The following is an 8,120-nucleotide window of genomic DNA, read 5'->3' on the forward strand; positions in this document are numbered from 1 at the left end:
GTCTCTATGAGTCGGTTCTGACTCGATGGCACCTGATAACAACATGGTTATGGTACTCAGTTGCTCATTGAAAGGCACCCAGAGGTGCCTTGGAAGAAGGGACTAATGGTTTCCTTCCAAGAAATTAGCTAAGGAAAACCCTGTGGAGCACACGTCTACTCTGATGTCTGTGGGTCCCCGTGACTTAGAGTCAACTCTGTGTCACGGGTTTTGTTATTTTAGTTTAATTTTAACATAGGAGGGGGGCTTCAAAAGTTCATAGAAAAATTCCACTATCTTTTCATGTTTTCATTAATTTTTTTGAAGTCACCTTATATGGTAGAGTTGATCTCTCTGAAAACAGTAAAAGGTTTAATACCAAGTCTACAATGTTAACCATGTGTTCACATTTTTACCTAAATATTTAGTATTTCTGAAGCAGTTTAAGAAATTAACTGCAGCTGTTCGCCGGGTGTCGGTTTTGCTTCTTGCATGCTCTCAGGGCTAAACTGAATAGGAAGAAAGGAAGTGCGACCGTGGAAGTCTCGGAACCCGGAAGAAGTTTAAGAAACAACTCATCTTCAGATTCTCCCTTCTGAATCTCTCCTTCAGGAGTATCTGCTTGCATTCCCGCTGGACAGACATGCTGCTTTCCAAGCTCGCCCATCTGCAGCCTGCCTCTGTGCTCCGCCGGGTACGTAACAAAGCTTTTCAAGTACCACAAAGTTCTTCCTATGAATACAGGAGTGGAGGCAGGAGAGACAGCCTGCAAGCTTGCTCGGAGGAGGTGGGGCTACACCTTCAAGGGCATCCCAAAATACAAAGCCAAGATTATTTTTGCAACTGGAAACTTTTGGGGTAGAATGCTGCCTGCCATCTCCAGCTCCACGGACCCCACCAGTTACGATGGTTTGGGACCATTTATGCCAGGTGTTGAAATCATTCCCTACAACGACCTCCCTGCTCTTGAGCGCGCTCTTCAGGACCCAACAGTTGCTGAGTTCAGGGTGGAACCCATTCAGGGCGAAGCAGGTGGTGTTGTTCCCCACCCAGGCTACCTCAAGGGTGTGCGAGAGCTCTGCACGCAGCACCAGGTTCTCTTCATCGCTGATGAAGAGATGGGACTGGCCCGCACTGGCCAACGGCTGGCTGTTGATCATGAAGACGTGAGTCCTGATGTCGTCCTCCTTGGCAAGGCCCTTTCTGGGGGCTTGTACCCGGTCTCTGAGGTGTGATGACCACGTGATGCTCACCATCAAGCCCAGGGAACACGGCTCAACCTACGGTGGGAACCCCCTGGGCTGCCGAGGTCCTAGAAGAAGAAAACTTGGCTGAAAATGCCGACAAAATGGTACTCTCTTGAGACACGAGCTTATGAAGCTACCATCTGACGTTGTCACAGCTGTGAGGGGAAAAGGATTATTGAACGCTATTGTCATTAAAGATACCAAAGACTATGATGCTTGGAAAGTGTGCCTCCGACTTCGAGACAATGGGCTGCTTGCCAAGCCGACCCACGATGACATCATCAGACTGGCTCCACCACGGGTCATCAAGGAGGATGAGATTCGTGAGTCTGTGGAGATCATTCACAAGACCATCTTGTCTTTCTGAGAGTCGCCAGCGGGCAGGGTTCCTGCGTGGTCCTCGGGGTCCTGTGAAGACTGCTCTGCTTACAGGCACATTACACTCCCACGTGTCTCCAGGGACTTTTTTTTAACTTCACTTCAGCAGATACAGTAGAACGAAAGCTGTGGACCTGCGGCTCGCTGTGTGCACCGTAGCTAAGAACATAGCGGCTTCTGCCTCTGGTTAAGTGTCTTCCTTCTGTGTGTGTACTTTCTAACATGCCACGTATCCATCACACAGTCTGTTTATCTTTACGTATCATTTCCACGTTTGTACGGTTCCTTTGCTGGTATGAGTGTTTTCTATTTGAAAAAGTTACTTCTGCAGCGATCCAGGGAAGATTAGCTGAAGAGACAAGATTTCAATAAGCCTCACTTGACGTTGTATGACTCATTATTTTGAATCACGAAAGAATGTGTAGCATCTCCAAATTACTTTTGGTTTGATTATCATTTGTGAAAACAACAAAACACCTGTTTCCGAAGTTTCTTTAAATCGACAATAAAGCCTTGATTGAAAAAAAAAAAAGAAAGAAATTAACGGCAAACCAGCCAGGGTTTGTCAAAAATAAAGGGCAAGTTGTAATAGTATTTAGTTAAATTGTCCTGTGTGTTTTTCTCGGAATTATACAGTGACTTTCACAGGCTACACTTGTGCTGTTGCCCTTCCTCCAGAAATCCTACAAGAAGAGTCACTATACCTAATTGCTTTCTATAATGTGACCACCCTGCAGTTTCTGGGAGACAGAGGTATTAAAATGAATAGAGTGTATTTGGCAGATTTCTTTCTGCTAGTGAAAAGCAATCTTGCCTATTAAGTGTTGTGTGGTGCAAGCAGATTCTTCCATTCCAGACACAGTCACTTGCAGGGTGTGAAATGATGGATGGATTATATATATACTTTGTATACAGCTAACAAACTGGGGATAGTTATGTAAAAAAAAGACTGATAGGACCCAGACGTCTAGAGCCAGATCCAGGCCAGAAGGAATAATGAGAAAGCAATCCAGGAACTAGGGGCAAGGAGGAAGATAAATCAGGCAGAGACACTATAAACAGGTCTACGGAGCCGGGCCTAAAGTGGTGGGAGACTCCTGAGGAGAAGGCGAGGAGGAAATGGACCAGTGATGGATGCCTCAGTGCCTTTCATCTTTCTTGGGCCTGGGTTGGGCAACCATGTGTGCTCTTTTAGAAAAGGATCTTATTTCTAAATCCTAGAAACATTCATCTGAAAAGACCTTAGAAATTGTACCAGTGCCCTTATTTTAGAGAAGAGAAGCAACTAGGTAATGTAATGTACCTCAAATGGCAAACTGGCAGATTTCCTGATCTTTAATGTTCGTTGAAATTTTTTAAAAAAGCTTTGCTCTTATTATTTTTAAAATGGATAAATAGAAAAAGAAGAAAAAAGAAAGCATACCCAGTGTAAAAGCAAAATATAATGATCTATTTCAAGAAGTTGGACAAGATAGCTTCTCTGGAGAGGGTTTTCTCTCCCATCTCCAGAGGTGCCCATCATTTGTCTAATATGTGATTTTACATCTTTTTTAGTCACTGGTAATACGAACTGTTCAGAAATGAAACATGAGTTACATATCTGTCTATGGCGTCTTGTACTTACAAACACCATATTGGCAATAGACTTCATTGTCAGTATGGATAAATTAACCTTATTTCCTTTACCTAGATTACTAATATTCTTTGTTCTAAGGTTCCATAATGTACTTAACTAGTGTCACTGTAGGACAAAGCACTGGACTGCCAGGTTGGTTTGAACCACAAGGTAAGCAGTTCAAACTCCCCATTCACTCCTTTGAAAGTCTATACAGTGTCAATGTGAGTCAGAACTCACTGGATAGCACTTAACAACAAACAACTACTTAACTAGTTTATTACAAATTCACATATGTAATTTAGTGGTAGTGTCCTACTCTCCTAAACAAAGCTGCTATGAATATGTATCTCTGTAAGTATTTCATAGAACATCCAGTATACACGTTAAAAGGTTAAGGAAGATTGTAAAATTGCCTGACAAAAAAGATATTGGAATATGATATCTCGCTTGACTATGGTTTCCATAAAATTTACCTAATTTGTTGTTGTTAAGTGCTGTTGAGCTGATTTCGACCCATAGTGACCCTGTATAGGGTTTCTGAGGAGTGACTGGTAAGCTTAAACCATCGACCTTACAATTCAAACCAACGTTGCAGTCCAGCACATTAACCCACAGCATCATACCAGGACTCCAAAATTTGTCAAATAGTGGTTGTATACCTTTTTTATATTTGCCAACATGGTACTTGACTAATATTAAATACTCATTTCTTTAATTATGAAGTTGAACATCTTTTCATTTATTTATTTTTTATTGCTATTTATTTCTTTATGTTTTTATTATTTGTTTATATTGTCATTTAAAAATGTTTTCTTATGATTTTTAAGAGTGCATTAAAGCAATTTGACAATTGTCATGCATGTTATAAATTCCTTTCTGGTTTGTTCTTTGTAGACTAATTTTGTTTATGATACATATTTTTCTATATAAAATGTTTAGCTTTTATGAAGTCAAGTACTTTTATAGCTTCTAAGCTCATACTTACAAAGACCTTTCCCATTCCAAAATTTTGAACAATAGGACTTGTTTTGCTAACTTTTTTTATAATTTCATTTTTATGTTTTAGTTGTAGTTTCATCTGAAATATATGCTATTTTAGAAAAGGGTACTCCATTGTTTTGTTCTGTCTAACTAGATTCATAATCCTAACAATCTTTATTAAATCAGCTACCTGTTCCCTTTGATTGGAGATTCTGTCTTTATTATATAAAAATGGTTTTCTGTATCTGTGTCAAATTCTGAACTCTCTTTTATTCTGTTGATTTACAAGAGTGATAATGGACCAGTTTTATACTGTTTTAAGTATTCTAGTTTTGTACACTGTTTTAATGCTTGTTAGGAATAATTTCCAATGTTCCTAATAATTTTTCTCAGTTCTCCTAATGGTCCCTGAGGTACAGCTGTTGCAGGGTAGAAGGAAACAAGGTGAGGACCTGTTTGGCACTTCGGTATAGCCCTGTTGGCTCACCAGGTACTGTTGCTCCATTGTACCATTTCACACATAGAGGATTGGTCCAGCCTCCTCTGTGGTGCCTTCATTCAACCTGGGAGCCTGGCTTTCCAGCATCTGACAGTGGACATTCACAGGGCTTACCTGGACTTTCTTGATAACTTGATCTTCTTGTGAAGAAAAACTCTGGCTAGCCAAAGGCAGAATTCTCTTTGTGGTTCCTCTTCTGTCTCTGGACTCCATGGAGAGCTGGCTAGAAACTGGCTTCCTGTTTTGCATTATGGTTGCCTTGATTTAAATAATACATATTTGTTGTTGTTAAGTGCCTTGAAATCAGTCCCAACTCATAGCGACCCTGTTTAGGATTTCCAAGAAACAACTGTGAGTTTGAACCACCTACCTTGCAGTCTTACACTGACAAATTGGATTTACGTTCATACTTGATGTTATTTCCACCTTCATTACAGTGCACAACATGGGCTGGCATAGGGGATCGCTGGAGGACCTCTCATTTTGCCTGAGTCCATACATACTGACTCCTTCCAGTCTATAATCTATATGAACTGTGTCTTTATAGATTTTTGTCAGCATTTAGAGAGCGCTGGTACATATAATACCCAAAGAGTGCTTGATGGCAGAGGAAACAAAGAAATAAAAGAAAGGGAGGGAGACCAGGAAGAGGCAGGACACAAGTTGTTGTTGTTAAGTCCCGTTGAGTTGGTTCTGACCCATAGCGACCCTGTATAGGGTTTCCTAGGAGCTGCTGGTGAGCATGAACTGCCAACCTCGTAATTCAAACGACTTTGCAGTCTGGCACATTAACCCACAGCGCCACTCCAGGACACAAGTACATACATACATATTATACATTTTGGAATGTCTACAATGTCTGTGGAAGCTTGATGGTTCTGTTAGATAAGCATTAGACTGTGAAGCACAAGGTCAGCAGTTCAAACCCACCTGCCACTCCATGGGAGAAAGATGAGACTTTCTGTTCCCGCAAAGATGTAAAGCCTTGGAGACCCTATTCAGGTCACTATAAGTTGGAACCAACTTGATGGCACTTAACAACACCACCAACAGTATAATATCTGTGAAACGTAAGGGAGCTAGGATATAGTCTTGGTATTTATTGGGTGATCTTATTTTAGTTCTTTAGCATTTGGGGACCTTTTAACACCTCACACACTGATTCCATTCATTTTTACTTACATGGGGATAGTTAATCATTAGACAATGGCTTTAACATAATTCAGTCTGAATATAAGTATGGTGGTAGCACCTTTTGGTTTTGCAACTGTTTTCATTGGTATAACTGTCTTATTTAAGCCTCAAGTTTTTTTTCAGGTAGTGTGTTTCTGTTGAGTCACTTTGAACTCATGGAATGATGACCCCCATATGAGAGACAATGATATTGTTTACTTGGCTCACCCTTGTATTTCTCTTATTAGGACATATTTAACGGAACCCTGGTGTGGTGCTGCGGCTTAATGCGCTGGACTGCAAGATCAGTTTGACCGCAAGGTTGGTGGTTCACACTCACCAGTTGCTTCTTGGAAACCTTGTACAGGGTCACTATGAGTCGACACTGACTGGATGGCGCTTAACAACAACAATCCTTATGAAAACAAGCCTCCATACCTTTCTTCCATGCTGCCTCTGGGTGGACTCAAACCTCCAAAAATCTTTAGGGTTGCTGTTGTTGCTGTTAAGTGCCATGGAGTCCGTTTCTACTCATAGCAACTCTGTACAGAGTTTCTGAGGCTTTTACATCTTTTGTGGAAGCAGAAAGTCTCATCTTTCTGGTGGGCTTGAACCATTGACCTTATAGTTTGTAGTCCAGTACTTACTTTCTGGAGCCACTAGGCTCTGCATCCTTAGTATAGTGTTGTTGTTATTAAGTATCATCAAGTCGGTTCTGATTCATAGCAACCCTGTGTAGGGTTTCCAAGGTGGGATTGGTAAGCTTGAACCGCTGGCCTTGAGGTTCAAACCGACTTTGCAGTCAAGCACATTAACCCACAGTGCCACACCAGGACTCCTAGGATAGTAGTGATATTTAATAAGATAATGCATTGGAAGTACTTGATACAGAATCTGTTACCTCGTAAGCACTCAGGATATGTTGTTGTTAAGTGCCATCGAATCGGTTCCCGTATCCTACTAATATTATTTCTGTAGATTTTAATTATCATTACTATTACTGTTTTATTACTATTCAGTGGTAAAATAATAAACACAATGATACTTATTGCTATAATGACACATGTGCCAAACAGAGCAAAATAAAATAAAACTTAGTTTCAATGATTATTATATCCAAAGGCTCTTTTGGGGGGACCTTCAAAAGCTTAGCTATTTTCTTTTACCAAAACATTGCTGTTTCTCTGATGATCGATTTCTGTTGACCAAGGAGGAAGTGTAACTCAGAAAATTGACTTGCTTTGTGTCCATAGAATGATAGCTTGAGCTAAAATTAGTGCTTCCTGCTCAACACTTTAGGGTTTTGTACTGGCTGTTTCCTCTGCTTGAAAAGATCTTCTAGATTTCCCAAGGCTCTTTCTCTTTTGTTGTTGTGGTTAAGTGCTGTTGAGTGGGCTCTGACTCATAGCGACCTTGTATAGAGTTTCCAAGGAGCGGCTGGTAAATTTGAACCGCCATCCCTGTGGTCCAGTGCTTATCCTACAACATGACACTACAACTCCAGAAACTATTTTAGTGTCCATCAATATAAATTAACAGTGACCACTACCCCCAATCACACTCTACTTGATTTTGTCTCCACGGCATTTACCAGATACTTTTGCATATTTGTTGTTTGCTTGTTTGCTCAACTAAAATCTAAGCTACAGGAGGGCATCTTTTTTCACAGCTGTATCCTTAGTATCTGGACCAATGTGCTATCCTAGCCTCAGATCCAGTACTCAGTTCCTTGTCCTTGATTGTTTACTAAGACAGGAAACACTCGTAGTCTGAGGTTCAGACTATAGGTGGAAAGAAACTCCCTAGTGATTGGAGAAATTCTGATCAGCTTTGGAGATCTTGGTAATTCAGAGGTTTGTGCCTGGTTCACCCTCAGTATTGGACCTGTAACCTAAGCAGTGACCCACATTCCCAGGTCTGTGTGACCCATTCTATTTCGTGTCATGAAAAATACCCTGTTTTTTGTTGAAGATGTTAAACCCACCAAGACTAGATCAGTTAGCCTTTCAGATGAGAGATTTTCAAAGCTACTCATACAAGGGACCTTCAAAATGTTTTAGAAAAATGAAATGAAAATGGACTATTTCCACAAACTTTTTGAAGCCCCCTTGTACTTTTCTTTCTCATGTTTTGAAGGAGCTCTGGTAGCCTAGTGGTTACGAATTGGGCTGCTAATCTCACGGTCAGCAGTTCAAAACTACCAGCTGTTCCATGGGAGAAAGATGAGGCTTTCTGCTCCCATAAA

At 40.8% G+C, this 8,120-nt stretch overlaps 1 protein-coding gene and 2 pseudogenes across 2 annotated transcripts in view; 2 read left to right on the top strand and 1 right to left on the bottom strand.

Annotated features, from left to right (window-relative positions):
* The window catches only part of LOC102842160, an 11,314-nt pseudogene extending 10,707 nt beyond the window's left edge, over positions 1-607 (bottom strand).
* The window catches only part of LOC102833174, a 7,896-nt pseudogene extending 6,303 nt beyond the window's left edge, over positions 1-1,593 (top strand).
* NTM (neurotrimin) overlaps positions 1-8,120 on the top strand; it is a 749,477-nt gene that overhangs the window by 60,409 nt on the left and 680,948 nt on the right. The window lies entirely within an intron of this gene.

This window comes from Chrysochloris asiatica, unplaced genomic scaffold (assembly GCF_000296735.1).
Source record: "Chrysochloris asiatica unplaced genomic scaffold, ChrAsi1.0 scaffold00158, whole genome shotgun sequence".
In the NCBI taxonomy this organism is placed as follows: Eukaryota; Metazoa; Chordata; class Mammalia; order Afrosoricida; family Chrysochloridae; genus Chrysochloris; species Chrysochloris asiatica.